Source organism: Lissotriton helveticus, chromosome 1_1 (assembly GCF_964261635.1).
Source record: "Lissotriton helveticus chromosome 1_1, aLisHel1.1, whole genome shotgun sequence".
Lineage (NCBI taxonomy): Eukaryota > Metazoa > Chordata > Amphibia > Caudata > Salamandridae > Lissotriton > Lissotriton helveticus.
The window spans coordinates 130,017,762-130,034,130 of record NC_136057.1 but is presented as its reverse complement, the minus strand read 5'-3'; the positions used below and the strand labels follow the sequence as shown (position 1 = coordinate 130,034,130).

The window sequence follows — 16,369 nt, the reverse complement described above, 5'->3', positions numbered from 1 at the left end:
TTTCATCTGGACAGGTGGGAAATTAGCAATGCAGGAAGGTTTATACCTTCAGAAGGCTAGCCACAGCTGCAGGGTGAGCATCCTAGTCTGTATACCACAATTTGATTTCTGTCATCATTATAGATCCATCAAGGAAGAACCAAGAGGAGACCCATGTCACTGACAGCAAAACTTGTCCTTGTGAATTGGTTTGTAAATCACTATCTGGTCAAGAACCTAGAGCTGCTATAAACCTGAGATTGTGTCATTGTGTCATTCGGCTAGCCAATGAAACACTTTCACTCATCTAGCTATCAATCTTCAGAAACAAGGATTCCTAAAATCCTTCCTCACCCAGCAGCTCCTCTTCAGAACTAGTCTGGGCTATGCAACTACTTGTATTGTATAGTTTCAGACCACCAGGTCTACGGCTTGGAAGCCTCGCACCACCTCTGTGGCTATTCCCCACCGGTGTGACTGCTGCTATGTGTACTATCTGTACAAGAAAATGAATTAATACAATGAAGCAGATTTACTGACAAGGCTCATCCATTGCACCTCGGATGTGCTGACCCCTGCGATGTCCCTAAATGCGGGATATTCGACTCCATAATTTATGGTAGTGGGGGACTGCGATCGCGCTTTCCCCTAAAAAAATGTTTTAATTGTTGTGAGATGTGGCTCACCTGTGCCCTGAGCCCCTGATGTCTTCTTAGTGGTGTTTAACTGAATGTAGCCTCTGCTTCTGCCTTTGTGTAACCAATGCATAAGCACGAATGAATGCTGGGCCTGATGCTTCGCTACAATGTTCTGACTGTGTCGGCTCTCACTTTCTTTTACATGAATAACGCTTGCTCACTGCCTGCTTTTTTTAGGCATTACTTGTCCCGCCAATAGCCACTATGAGCTCTGTGGTACAAGGTGCCAGGACTCCTGCAGTGCTTCTACAGAGCCTACGTGTCTGGCTCCATGCTCCGAAGGCTGCTTCTGCAACACAGGATTTCTCAGAAGCGGTAACGAGTGCGTCAGTGCCGGGCAGTGCGGGTGCAGCTACGAGGGCAGGTACTATAAGGTGAGTTGAGTCCAAAGCAGCTGCGTTCTAGTGCACTGGATATGTGAGGCTAAGTGTGAGTGCATGCAGTCTATCACAAATGCTAAGACAACTACCAGTAAAGTTTGCATCTTGTGTGATCTACAGATTTGGTTTTCTTTTGCAGTGAAAATGCAGACACACCTTTCATGCTCTAATATCAGTGTGCAGTAACGAGTTCTCAGCAGTAGCCATGAGCATCCAAGGCCCCCTGGTGATAGGCATGGTCTTGTATGATGGACAGTAGATGTGGTGCACCCGTTAAACTCATCAGTGACTAGAAGCGACCATGAACAGCCAGCCTGGGAGGGGTAACAGTCATGGGCGCAGTAACAAATCTAGCATAAATTACATGTTGGGCTCATGGCTGCATGTTTGAAATTGTGGAAGCAAAACAATATGTGATGACCTCCGCTGTGGAGCTGGCCAGGAGAGCCTGGCATGTCCTCCTCTGTGGGATGGTCAGGAGAGCCTGGCATGTCCTCCACTGTGGAGCTGGCCAGGAGAGCCTGGCATGTCCTCCACTGTGGAGCTGGCAGGGAGAGTGTCGGAGGGAAGGTGGGAAACAGAAACGAGGAGGCCGTATAGGGTGAATATTGTGGGATTTATTGATAACAAGTAGCCCCGTAGGGAGAGTGAAAGTCTTGGAAACACTCCTTGGTATAATTCACTTAGAATCTGCAGTGTAAACTTCTGAAGGTCTTCCTCAAGGGTGTTGTCAGGTGGTCCATGGAACCTTGATACTCGGTGGTAGGAGCATCCGTGGGTACTGCAGTCACTCAAAAGGAAAGAAAAGAACACGGGTCACTATCGGGTTCTACTCTAGGAGGATACCTAATCCGTCACCACACCGTGCGCAGGGTTTAGGAATGTGAGGGAGGGTTTTTTCTTAGCTGCACATGCTGTCACTAGGAACTACTGTGCGAGGAATCTTAGTCGGGTCACGTTATAAATTGGAGGTCACAAACGGGCTGAATTTGACAGGAAAAGAACAGAATATACGGCTTTCCCTCACAGCCTCCCGCTATCTCTCAGCTTCCCCCCTCCTCCCACCTGTACCCGTAGTTCCGCTACCAGGGTCTGCTACAACTCTCCTGAGTTGTGGCGGCTAGTGCGTATCCCCCGGGCTCCACCAGTCTTCGGTCCACACATCAGGATCCTCTGGCTCCTCGGGTCGAGTCTCCTTGATGTCCTCTCAAGCAGTGGTGGCGTCCGTAGCTCCTTCGGCGTCTTTCTCCGGCGTTGTCAATCCAATTCCAGCAGGCGCGCTGGTTGTTGTTCCTCCCGACTTTTTCTGTTGATCGTGACCTCGATGCAGGCTCCCTGATTGGTCACTCCATTGATCAGTCTGTTGAGGTCCGTCTCTGGGGAAAACGACTTCTGGGTCGGGTCTGACGTACTGTGGGGCGGGGAAAAGAGTCGTCGTTATCGCGCAAGCTGCGGCATCAGCGTCTTCGTCTTCATTAGGACGGTAGTGAATCCAACTTGTTATGTCGCCATTGATATATGTACACCCCCAGTTCGGCTCATCCTCACAGAGAGTCTGGCATGTCCTCCACTGTGGAGCTGGCCAGGAGAGCCTGGCATGCCCTCCACTGTGGATCTTGCCAGGAGATCCTTACATGTCCTCCACTGTGGAGCTGGCCAGGAGAGCCTGGCATGTCCTCCACTGTGGGATGGTCAGGAGAGCCTGGCATTTCCTCCACTGTGGGATGGTCAGGAGAGCCTTGCATGTCCTTCACTTTGGAGCTGGCCAGGAGAGCCTGGTATGTCCTCCACTGTAGAGCTGGCCAGGAGAGCCTGGCATGTTCTCCACTGTGAAGCTGGCCAGGAGAGCCTGGCATGTCCTCCACTGTGGAGCTGGCCAGGAGATCCTAGCGATACAAAAGGGGATGATGGACGGAGCGTTTGAGCAAATCAAACATTCGCCCCCAGTCAACTGATCTGGGTTTAATCCATCACCATTCTTTAGCTCACTCTGCCACCCCTGTTCAGACTTGGCCATATGCAAATCAGTCTGACCCTGTGCCTCATGGGAACAGTCCGATTCAGAAAAGGGGGTGGTGATGAACAGAGTGCCTGAATTAAGCAGACCACTCTTACCCAGTCCAAAGATCAGGGCTTGATCCATCACCGTTTTTTAGCTCACTGCACCATCCCAGCTCAGAACTTGGCTATATGCAAATTAGTCTGTTCCTGTCCCAGTGCATGATGGGAACAGGGCAAACCAAACTACCAAGCCAATTCTTGTACTGGGAAGGAAACAAGCTTCCGGGGACCGGTTTCTGCCATTTCAGGCGTCGTCGGCCCGGCTTGCTTGAATCCTGATGGTGCAATGAGCAAGGGACTCACATCTGAGTATACCCTTCCACGCTTATGGTGGACAAAATGATTCAGAAAAGGGGGTGGTGATGAACAGAGTGCCTGAATTAAGCAGACCACTCTTACCCAGTCCAAAGATCAGGGCTTGATCCATCACCGTTTTTTAGCTCACTGCACCATCCCAGCTCAGAACTTGGCTATATGCAAATTAGTCTGTTCCTGTCCCAGTGCATGATGGGAACAGGGCAAACCAAACTGCCAAGCCAATTCTTGTACTGGGAAGGAAACAAGCTTCCGGGGACCGGTTTCTGCCATTTCAGGCGTCGTCGGCCCGGCTTGCTTGAATCCTGATGGTGCAATGAGCAAGGGACTCACATCTGAGTATACCCTTCCACGCTTATGGTGGACAAAATGATTCAGAAAAGGGGGTGGTGATGAACAGAGTGCCTGAATTAAGCAGACCACTCTTACCCAGTCCAAAGATCAGGGCTTGATCCATCACCGTTTTTTAGCTCACTGCACCATCCCAGCTCAGAACTTGGCTATATGCAAATTAGTCTGTTCCTGTCCCAGTGCATGATGGGAACAGGGCAAACCAAACTACCAAGCCAATTCTTGTACTGGGAAGGAAACAAGCTTCCGGGGACCGGTTTCTGTCATTTCAGGCGTCGTCGGCCCGACTTGCTTGAATCCTGATGGTGCAATGAGCAAGGGACTCACATCTGAGTATACCCTTCCACGCTTATGGTGGACAAAATGATTCAGAAAAGGGGGTGATGGGAACAGTCCAGCCCGAACTGCCAAGCCATGTCTTCACTGGACCGGAAACAAGCATCCTGGGACCGGTTTCGGATTCATAATCCTCATCAGCCAGGCTATCTTGAAACCAGTAGCCAAGTGAGCAAGGGACTCACGTCTGAGCATACCCTGCCACACTTAGGGCAAACAAAGCGATACAAAAGGGGATGATGGACGGAGCGTTTGAGCAAATCAAACATTCGCCCCCAGTCAACTGATCTGGGTTTAATCCATCACCATTCTTTAGCTCACTCTGCCACCCCTGTTCAGACATGGCCATATGCAAATCAGTCTGACCCTGTGCCTCATGGGAACAGTCCGATTCAGAAAAGGGGGTGGTGATGAACAGAGTGCCTGAATTAAGCAGACCACTCTTACCCAGTCCAAAGATCAGGGCTTGATCCATCACCGTTTTTTAGCTCACTGCACCATCCCAGCTCAGAACTTGGCTATATGCAAATTAGTCTGTTCCTGTCCCAGTGCATGATGGGAACAGGGCAAACCAAACTACCAAGCCAATTCTTGTACTGGGAAGGAAACAAGCTTCCGGGGACCGGTTTCTGCCATTTCAGGCGTCGTCGGCCCGGCTTGCTTGAATCCTGATGGTGCAATGAGCAAGGGACTCACATCTGAGTATACCCTTCCACGCTTATGGTGGACAAAATGATTCAGAAAAGGGGGTGGTGATGAACAGAGTGCCTGAATTAAGCAGACCACTCTTACCCAGTCCAAAGATCAGGGCTTGATCCATCACCGTTTTTTAGCTCACTTCACCATCCCAGCTCAGAACTTGGCTATATGCAAATTAGTCTGTTCCTGTCCCAGTGCATGATGGGAACAGGGCAAACCAAACTACCAAGCCAATTCTTGTACTGGGAAGGAAACAAGCTTCCGGGGACCGGTTTCTGCCATTTCAGGCGTCGTCGGCCCGGCTTGCTTGAATCCTGATGGTGCAATGAGCAAGGGACTCACATCTGAGTATACCCTTCCACGCTTATGGTGGACAAAATGATTCAGAAAAGGGGGTGGTGATGAACAGAGTGCCTGAATTAAGCAGACCACTCTTACCCAGTCCAAAGATCAGGGCTTGATCCATCCCCGTTTTTTAGCTCACTGCACCATCCCAGCTCAGAACTTGGCTATATGCAAATTAGTCTGTTCCTGTCCCAGTGCATGATGGGAACAGGGCAAACCAAACTACCAAGCCAATTCTTGTACTGGGAAGGAAACAAGCTTCCAGGGACCGGTTTCTGCCATTTCAGGCGTCGTCGGCCCGGCTTGCTTGAATCCTGATGGTGCAATGAGCAAGGGACTCACATCTGAGTATACCCTTCCACGCTTATGGTGGACAAAATGATTCAGAAAAGGGGGTGATGGGAACATTCCAGCCCGAACTGCCAAGCCATGTCTTCACTGGACCGGAAACAAGCATCCTGGGACCGGTTTCGGATTCATAATCCTCATCAGCCAGGCTATCTTGAAACCAGTAGCCAAGTGAGCAAGGGACTCACGTCTGAGCATACCCTGCCACACTTAGGCCGAACAAAGCGATACAAAAGGGGATGATGGACGGAGCGTTTGAGCAAATCAAACACTCTCGCCCAGTCAACTGATCTGGGTTTAATCCATCACCATTCTTTAGCTCACTCAGCCACCCCAGTTCAGACATGGTCATATGCAAATCAGTCTGACCCTGTGCCTCATGGGAACAGTCCAGCCGAACTGCCAAGCCATGTCTTCCCTGGACCGGAAACAAGCATCCTGGGACCGGTTTCAGATTCATAATCCTCATCAGCCAGGCTATCTTGAATCCAGTGGCCAAGTGAGCAAGGGACTCACGTCTGAGCATATCCTGCCACACTTAGTGTGAACAAAGCCATAAAAAAGGGGATGATGGACGGAGCGTTTGAGCAAATCAAACACTCACCCCCAGTCAACTGATCTGGGTTTAATCCATCACCATTCTTTAGGTCACTCAGCCACCCCAGTTCAGACATGGCCATATGCAAATCAGTCTGACCTTGTGCCTCATGGGAACAGTCCAGCCCGAACTGCCAAGCCATGTCTTCCCTGGACCGTAAACAAGCATCCTGGGACCGGTTTCGGATTCATAATCCTCATCAGCCAGGCTATATTGAATCCAGTGGCCAAGTGAGCAAGGGACTCACGTCTGAGCATACCCTGCCACACTTAGGGCGAACAAAGCGATACAAAAGGCGATGATGGACGGAGCGTTTGAGCAAATCAAACACTCACCCCCAGTCAACTGATCTGGGTTTAATCCATCACCATTCTTTAGCTCACTCAGCCACCCCAGTTCAGACATGGCCATATGCAAATCAGTCTGACCCTGTGCCTCATGGGAACAGTCCAGCCCGAACTGCCAAGCCATGTCTTCCCTGGACCGGAAACAAGCATCCTGGGACCGGTTTTGGATTGATAATCCTCATCAGCCAGGCATGTCCTCCACTGTGGAACTGGCCAGGAGAGCCTGGCATGTCCTCTGAGAAACATTTGTAAAATGAGTTCATGTTTCCCAGAAACAATGATCCCACTGAATATGCTGGAGTTCACTTCCCTCAATGTGCATGCATGTCAGGTGGACAGTCTTACGACTGTAGGATTATGGGCACTTGTAAGGCCAGGGCTGGGAGTTGTACAGGGGAACTGAAGACAGAGACAATCCTAGGTAGATGCCAGGCTGGGGAACACTGTTGTCACTTCTCTGCTGCAGAAGGAGGGATGGCCCACCAGTTACTGCGACCGCTGGTCCTCTCGGGCGGTGTGGCACACCTTTACTTTCCATTGTGGTTGTTGTCTCCTGCTCCTCCGTGACTGTTCCCACGTTGAAAGCTCATGCTTGGTCAGACGACCCAAGGGAGAAGAAAGAGCGCCTTCTACAGGATTTGCCTTCACTCCGTCTATGCGAATGTTCCTTTGAGACCACTTTAGACAACTGCTTCACTGTGCCACCAAGAAGGTACACAAGATGGAGCCAGTTCTTAACAAAATGGCTTTAAAATGCCCTTTGTTTTTAGGAGAAGGCTAGCACCAGAGCAGAAACATATCCTTTGCCTGTGGCTCCCAGAAGTCCTTGCTTTGGAGCTGACCTCAGAGCTGTCCAAACAGAAAAGTCATCTTTCACCTAGACTCCCGGCTGGAAGACCTGGGTGGCTGATCCATAAACGTGGGTCGAACAATGAAAAAGGATGGTGTGGGCAGCATAATAGGACACTCAGCCTGAGAGAAGAGAAACAGGGGCTGTGGGCGGGAGAGATGCAGGTGGGAGGAGGGCTGTATACAGCACTCAGGCTCTAGAACCTGTGATCGTCCATGGGCGAGCTAGGAAGTTCAGGCACATTTACAAGAGATACAAAGAAAAGTAAAACAATGCAAGTGGCTGCTCACCAGAAAAAACGAATGTCTCTTTGTAAATGAAAAACAATACCTGTTGTTCTAATATATATGGCATGCAAGTTTCAACTCAAGAGGAAAGAGCCAGCAGAGAAGAGAAAAAAAGCTTTACAGATCAACTTCCCCCTTTTGTATTCAAAGAGGGGATCGAAAACAACAAAAGACACTCCTCTCACCTTTGAAAGTCTTCGTGGACTGCTGTAGAAGGACAGTCAGCCCGCGTCTCACTCCTTTAGCGTGGCCATCTCAAGAATAGCCATATGAGTGCATATTACCACTCAAACATCAGACTTCCACCATTCCATAATACCAGCATTTACTCCTACCCTATGATGACGAGCAGCTTTAATCCACAAGATTTAGCAGCGGCGACCTCAATCCAAAAGACAGCCGCCACCTCCAGCTCATGGGTTAACAGTCCTTTAAGAACCCTATTGTAAGAACAAGAGTTGGGGTACATCGAAAGGATAACCAGACGACAGGAGATGTTATCCAGTAAGCTCTGCTTAGTTTCATGTACCCGCCATAAGTCCAGAGTCCAAACGAATGAACACAACAGTCCCCCACAATCTTATAGAACCCACGAATGACCACAATGGTCCCCCACATTCTAATATAAGCCACGAATGACCACAACGATCCACCACAATCCTATATAAGCCACGAATGACCACAACGGTCCCCCACAATCTTATATAAGCCACGAATGACCACAAGCTTAAAACCCCCCCCATCTTTTGAGTAGACACAGTGGAGCCATAGAGCAGGAGGCATCTTTCAAGAGCCACACTCCACAGTTAACACATAGATGTTTTATACAAACTAGATATGAGCACCACACACATGTGGCGCTTGTGTGCATTTCTCAACTAGAACACGAGCGCAACAAACACTCACATCACACGCGTGTTAACAAACAGCATGTATGTAGCATCTATAGCAGATCTTCACCGGCGCTCTCAATTTTCCAAGTCCCATGCATGAGGTGTTAATTCAATGAAGCGTTATTTGCATTCCAGGATTTATAGGTATTTTGTTCCCAGTAGAAAAGCAGGACTACCAGCCCCAGTGTTCAAAGAAAACACTGCACTGAATAAGCCACTTTCAAATGGACCAGGACAACTTGAGAGCTCTGCCTAACAGACAAGATTCCTCTTTCCACAAAAGATCAACCGTCACCCCTCTTTTCCCTGTACCTGACGTCTCAATCAATCAATCAGGTTTCTTGTATAACGCGACTACTCACCCGTTACTATCTCTAGGCACAGTAGGGGTGGGGTTGTATGCGGTTGAGCCAAATAGCCAGGTCTTGAAGTCCTTCCTGAATTGAGGCAGTTACATCTTATTGGTTTTCGATGATTGAAGCCACAGAGGTTAGCTAGTATCCCAAATAAATGACTCAACTTAAAATCTCTAAAATGCCTGCAAGAGACATGACAAGCATTGCATTTAGCCTTCGATGCAAACATTATTAATCCCCAACCACATTGGGTATTAACAATGAAACCACAGGCTCTAGACAATACAGAACACCACCGCCAGACTCATCCTTGGTATCCTTTGACACGAGCACATCAGCCAACCCCCACGGAAGCTCCAATGGCTCCCCGTTGAGAAGAGAGTCACCTTCAAGATACTCACCCACCCTACAAATGCCAACACAAGACCCGATCCCAATACCTCAACGATAGAATCACCCTCCACGTACCCAAAAGAAACCTCCGATCCACCAGCCGCATCCTCGCCGAGGCCCCACGCATCCGCAGAGCCAAAGCAGGGGGAGGGCCTTCTCCTACATTGTGGCCAAGACTGGAATGAACTCCCGAAAAACATTAGACGCGCCCCCTCCCTGAAAACCTTCAGGAAGGCTCTCAAGACCTGGCTTTTCAGATAGACGGAACTGCTGCCACCCTCCTTCCTCCACTGCCCCAGCACATTGGGACCCTCACGGATGAGAGGTGTGCTTACAATTCCTGATTGATTGATTGATTCACATTAATATAACATGAGTATTTAAGAGACATAAACGTGTAGAGATTACATCATCCTGGCAGTTCTTATCCTGTCTTGTTGATATCCCCTCAGAGCTCTCCCCTGGAATGCCACAGCTATCAGGGTGGGGGGAAAGGAACAGCCATGGAAATGTCCAATGCAAGTTGTCCTGAGTGTCCTATCAACAGTTGTCCAAAATTAGGTAGAAATGTAATATGGTAGTTGCCGGACAATATATAAACTATAAAAAAAACTACCACATTCATTGAATGCGTCCGTCACCCCAAGCTCATTTTTTAAATAAAAATGTAAGGGGGGGCCAAGTATTCCCCCTTCCTGAGCCTTCTTTGGCCCTTTGGGACCCATCACCCAAGGCCGTTTTTAATAAATAAAGTGGAGCCAACGTGACCCCCTCCCCAAGGATTAGTAGACCCTTGGGGACCCAATCTCCCACGGCCACTACTTAAATAAAGGGGAGACGGACCGCGCAGCACCCCTCCCTTAGCCCATATTGGCCCTTGGGACCCCATCCCTCAGGGCTTGAAATATTTAAAGGTGGGTGCCCACTCAGGCCACCCACCATACACTCGCTGGGGGCTGCAGGGGAGACCTAAGGACCCCATAGCCCCAGCCAGCTCCCTGCAGACAGTGGGAGTCGGCATTGCTCCCGCCCACAGGGAGCAGCTAGTTATGCTGCTCCCTCTGGTTGGGAGCAATGCTTTATCTGTTTCCCTGCCCTGAAACAGATCAAAAGTCTGCTCCCAGGTGGCAGGAGCATTTTCAAAGCTCCCTCCAGCTGAGAGCAGACTCAGGGCTTGTTTTAGATCTCGGTGGATGGGTTACCCTGTCACAATGTTGATGGCTTTCTCGGCAGCAGAAATATAAATCCCACTACATCCTTTGGGATTTATATTTCGGTGGACGGGATGTCCATCACCGATGTAATGGAGAAACCCGTCCACCGAGATCTAAATCAGACCCTCCTGCACGGCAGGAGTAACAAATGCTCCAGCAAAATGGGAGCAGACACAGGTTTCCCCTTATTCAATACAGCCCTGTTTTGGACTCCCAATGGCCTATAATTGAACAATGTAGCCCCAGGCTCCATTATTTTTCCCGATCTCGTCAGAAGCCTGCGAGATCCCAGCAACATTTTTAGATTTTGTTTTGTTTTTGGCCTGGAGGGGGGCTCCCTCTGGGTTCCCCCCTCGGACCTAAGGAGGCATGGTATATATACCCTGTCCCCATATATATTTTTTCATTTAACCCTTCAGGACATGGGACTAAGCCCCTGAGTCCTGTAATGGCTGCCATCAACATTCTTCTCATGTTGCTGGCAGCCAATTAGAGCCCTTGCTCCTGCTGCAGTTTGACTCTTGCAGGAGCAAATAGGCTCAAGGGGAAAAATCTCCCTTGGCCAATCAGAGCACTTCATTTTTAAATTGGGGCTCTAGCAAGAGTGTCTTGAGCCTCTCATGGATCTAACAATCTAGATGTCTATATTTTTTCACCCTTAATTACTGAACGGATTTACATCAAATCACAAAAAGCACGATCTGTGAACCAAGGTCTAGCTTCCTGTCAAATTTGGTGTAATTCTATTCAGCCGTATTTGCTGTAGCCCTGACTAAAGAAGTCTATGGAAAATGCGTTTTCTTGACCCCGCTTGACAAATCGCCCCAAAACCTTCCATGCAGAAACAAGTTAAAATGTATCACCTTTTTGGATAGTTTCATGTAGATTCTCCAAGCGGCGCAAAGTTATTAGCAACACAAAAAAGCTTTTTCTATGGAACAACTGACTTAACTATAACTGCCCAGTAGTGACTGCCACTGCGTAATACATACATCTATATATAGTATATTTAGTAAATGACATACTCCAACAATGCAGTTCTTATGAGGCTATTTGTACTTTGGATAAAAGAAAAGAAAGTCTTCTTCTGTGTCTCTGTGATGCCCACAGTGTGGGCAACGCAGTTAATTAAGGGCACAATAATAATAATAATCTGATAGGTCAAGATAAAGCAGTAGAATCAGGCCCTTCACCCCCCTGGGCCTTAACCGTCTACAAACGCCAGGAAGCACGCTCTGATCTAACTCCCTCCCTGAAACCAGCATAACCAGAGGCAGCAGCTTCAGGCGGTGCAGTGGAGTAACAAAACTTGAGGGTGCCCCCAAGCAAGGTACATGGAGGAGGCCCCCAACACTCCAGACCCAGTCAGGAGCTCTCAGCAACCACCCGTGCACAGTGCCGGAGGGGCCCCCTGGAGCTCAAGGGCCCGTCCGCACCACAGGGACTGTGGGGGCTATTGTTACACCACTGGAGCAACAGCAGATCTGCGCGACTCCATCTGTGAGCTTCCCTGAGGGATCTGTACCCTCCTTATATATAGTAGAAAATAGGCTTGCGCAACATCAAGTTTCTTTCCTGTGCCTATTGCTCTTGTGGTGTTATCAGTGTTTTCACTCACCCCGGCTCCTCCTGACTCATGTCAGCTGCACCTTGAACCTTCCCTTCCCTGGTACCAATCAAACATCCTCCCAGGGCCTTCAGCTACTCCTAGGCGTGTCCGAGGTCAGTTTACCCTCAATGGTTTGTCTCTCACAGCTCACAGGCCTCAGCGGGTACCATGAACACATCGCCTTGGCAGATAGTTGCATTTATTGAGAACGGCAAAAACTAGCATCATAAGATTCCCTATCTCAACGTGGTACAGGGTCTTTTGCTCCATTTCCACTCATCGACACTGTCTAAGCTAGTTAACCCTTTCGCGTCACAAGGTATTCCACACACTAGCCCTATACAGCCCACTCTGGTATGGAGTTGTGTGGTATTATGGTATGGTCTGGTATGGTATGGGATGGGATGGCATGGGATGGTATGGTATGGTATGGTATGGTATGTGCTCCTACATCCATGGCACAGCTACAAGGGTGGGTGAAGTGTTGAATTAATAAGATGAGGTCTTTTTAGTGCGGATTATAACAAACCCTTACTCTCTCTCCAACAGCTCCGCGACATGGCCTGGCTGTCCAACTGCACCAAAAGGTGCACCTGTGCCGCGCCTGGTGTTTTCAACTGCGTTGCTGCCAGCTGTACATCCCCGCAGTACTGCACTGTGACTGGTGGGAGACTGGGCTGCCAGGATGACAGAGGCACCTGCGTGGTATCTGGTGGCACCCACTATCTTACTTTCGACAGATCAGTTGCACATTTTCAGGGCACATGCGTCTATGAGATTACCTCTACCTGCAACTCGTCCACTCAACTTTCATTCCATGTCGCAGCAGAAAATCAAAAAGATGGCAACGTGAGTTCCATATCTCAAGTCACGGTCTCCTTCCAGACGAGCGGCCAGCAGGTACGGCTGGTGGTGGGAAGAGACAAAGCAGTGCAGGTGAGGGTGACTTATAGGGCAGCGTTTCTAAATGTTATATTGAAGCACCATTGTATAGCAAGCATAGCAAGTTTACAAGGAAAGTGTACATTTACACCACTGGAACTAAAGACCCATCCTTTGAATTCAAGGAAAACACCTGGAATACAACACAAGCCTCAAAAATTGTGAAATCACTCCTACGGTTAAATGTACAGCCCTGAAATGAAATACACAGCCTATGAATTTAATACGCATCTCTAAAGCGACCCCCAAAAATCAGTGTAAAATATGTTGCAGAATATAGACTCTTAAATGAAAATACACACCCCTTGCATTAATTGTATGCTCTGGTGTTTAAATATTCAACTTTAATATTAAATGCTGTGAGAAGTTGGTCTGGCATATGCTGTCCACTAGTTATAGTGGGCACCTTGCACCAGTCCAAACAGCCCCTTAGAGGTGATAGGTTAAAGACAACCTTTATTGAAAGCTATCCTAGTGGTATTTATGGAGAGCAGCCTTCAGGCTAAGTCTTGAAGGAATGTAAAGCAGTTTGACCAAATGAAAGGAGATCCACACCAGGTCTATATATAAATATATGTTGTTGGACGGCGACCTCAGGAGCGAGCAAGAAGTGTACCTGATCACCCTGGGGCCCACCTTCCTAAGTACAAAGTCGAGCCCTGGCGGGAGACTTCTCAAGGGGAGAGTCTCGGATCTAGGATCAAACACACTATACCAGCACCACACGACAAAGAGACACCACACCGTAGCTTCTTAAGAACGTTTCTTTATCTCGTGATTCAAAAGGTATTTACAAATAGGGCAAGGGCCCATAGAGTCTCGGTCAGGGTAGGGGTAGCGTGACAGTCTTATGGTTCAATGTCAATATCGGTGCGTATCCGGCGCACAGCTCTCAATCCTCGAGCCGGGGGATACGATGCGATCTTTGGGGTCCAGCCGGACCAGGAGAGTCAGGGAGCCGCGAGTCACTCAGCAGGGCTCAAGCAAGAGGTCGGAGGTCTTACGATCTTCAGGGGAGCCGTGAGTCACTCAGCTGGGCTCAGGAGTTCCAAGTTGCAGGGGAGCCGCGAGTCACTCAGCAGGGCTCAGATGTTCCAAAGTTGCAAGGGAGCCGCGAGTCACTCAGCTGGGCTCAGGTGTTCCAAAGTTGCAGGGGAGCGGCAAGTCACTCAGCAGGGCTCAGGTGTTTCCAAAGTTGCAGGGGAGCCGCGAGTCACTCAGCAGGCTCAGGGGGTTCGGCAGAAGTCCTTCTCCGCCGAGCGAGCCGCGACCACGTCAGCAGGCTCTTGTCTTTCCAGAGTCGAATCTGTCGATAGTCCCGGAGCATCCCCAGTTATAGGACTGTTCCTCTTTGATCTCCGGAGTTCTGGTATGCGGGGGTCTTGACACCTGGGGGCCGCTTGTTGGGGTTTCCTGCCACATGGCCCTTTGATCCATTCATGTCAGGTTCGGGAGGAGTCCCAGACACACAGCAGGCGGGGAGCCAGCCCTCAGGGTGGCCGGAGGGCGATCGAAACCCATCTCTTGAGGGGAGGTCGGAGGTGTGAGAGAAACTGCTCCTCCCTCTCTCACTCAAGGGGAGCGCGCTGTCCTCCAGTCAGGGTGGCGCCTCTCGGCCTAGGCCACGCTGGATCAGGCGGCCATCTTAGATGCTGGAAAGGGGGCACGCAGGGCCTACGGGCTGGTAAGATGGAGGCACGGATGGGGCAGTCCGGGGACGGGTGTGGGTAACATGGAGGGAAGGGTTGGTAGGCCGGGGGACTCTGTTGGGGGGTACAGCTCGGAAGGTGGTGGCTAAGGGTCAGGGAGGACCACGCCACGAGGCCGGGTCTAACATATGTATTTATCCTAAACACACACTACTAGTCTCTTTATGAGGCTAGAGGTCTAAGCACAAAAGTTACACTTAATATCACTCAGTAAATTAGCACAATATACGTTTAGCCCTAGTCGCGTAGCAAACCATATATCAATAAAGTGGTATAAGAACCACAACATGACTAGACACAAGGCCTACAGTCTGTAGAAGTGTTGGGGCCACAAGGAACCACCCAAGGTAATGACACAGGGGACCCACGGGAGACGCGTGCAGTGTGTGAACACAGCCGCGAATCACCATTAACTTCAATGGGGAAAGTCGTAGTTGAAAATTTAAAGAAAGAGGACACTTCGGAGAGGGCTTCGAGCAAACCCCTTTAGACTTAAGGGGTTCTAGGGCCAACACCCACTGGAGCACTGGAGTACTCTAGTTACCTCACCCAGGGAAGCCGGGTGCATAGGTGTCTTTTGGTGTCAGGAATCGTCGTTGATTTCAATGGCGATCTGCTACAAAGTGCTGCTGCCGTCGAAGAAGAAAGTGTCTGGTGTGATCCAAGCCTGGATCAAAGATGAGAAGAACCTGGAAGCAGAGGGGACAGAGTCTGGGTCACTAGTCATTGACCAGGGGCACGATAGACGAATACCCACCGATGTCGGGTGTTTCAGGTGAAAGAGGTGAACTTGACTCTTCCATCACCAGGAGGCGTCGATGACAACCAGGAGCTGGATTCGAGCAGTCCCACGAAAGATGTCGAGTGCTGCCGGGTAGGTTCCCGGATTTGACCCAACACGCCTTGGCGACAGTAACCCACGCAGAAAGGAGCCAGCTCTCTCTGTTTCCGCTCAAGGCCCTTGCGCGATCCCTGGTCCGTTGACTGGTGGGTCCCTGTGAAGGCAACTCTGGTTTTCCTTGGACTTCCCTGGTTGCAGGAAAAGGCCCCTTAAGGGGGAATAATGGGCTTGATAATATGCGTAGAGAATTCCCATTGAAGCCCATGTTCACACCAGAACATGGGCTTTTATGCGAATTCAAAAGGGCAGAGAAGCTTTAGAGGCCATAGACCCTCCTACTGAATGGGCACCGAACAAAGAAACGTGTCCACCAGCTTCAAAAAGCAAAAGCAAAAAGCAGAAGTTTGGGCTTCATAACAACCATTACCCGTTTGTTCCTAAATGTTCCCATCATGCACCCTAACCTGTTCTGCTGGCATCTGACTCTAACTTGATATCTGCTGCCTGGCCAAGAATGAATTTTGTATTCCAGGCTTCCATCTGGGAGAGCCCCCCCTCCAACTGCTCCTTTGCCTCTAGCAAAAGGGAATATAATGCTGTGTAAAGGAGGCCTTCGTGACGACAAAGGGCTTTTAGACCCTGGAGTGCTCGATAATGAAGAGGAACAGGGAACATCGGAATGATTTGAATTTAGAAACTGCAGATAGTGTGTGTGATGAAGGGATTGCAACTGATAGAAAAGCATTGCTGAGGTGGATCTTAGCAACCAACTCTCCTGTTTGGAGAGGATCTCTTAGACCTTGCATCTCTTCCGTCTT

At 49.5% G+C, this 16,369-nt stretch overlaps 1 pseudogene; it reads left to right on the top strand.

Annotated features, from left to right (window-relative positions):
• Window positions 1-491: 491 nt before the first annotated feature.
• Window positions 492-630, top strand: LOC144780015 (U1 spliceosomal RNA; annotated as a pseudogene).
• The last annotated feature ends 15,739 nt before the right edge of the window (window positions 631-16,369 follow it).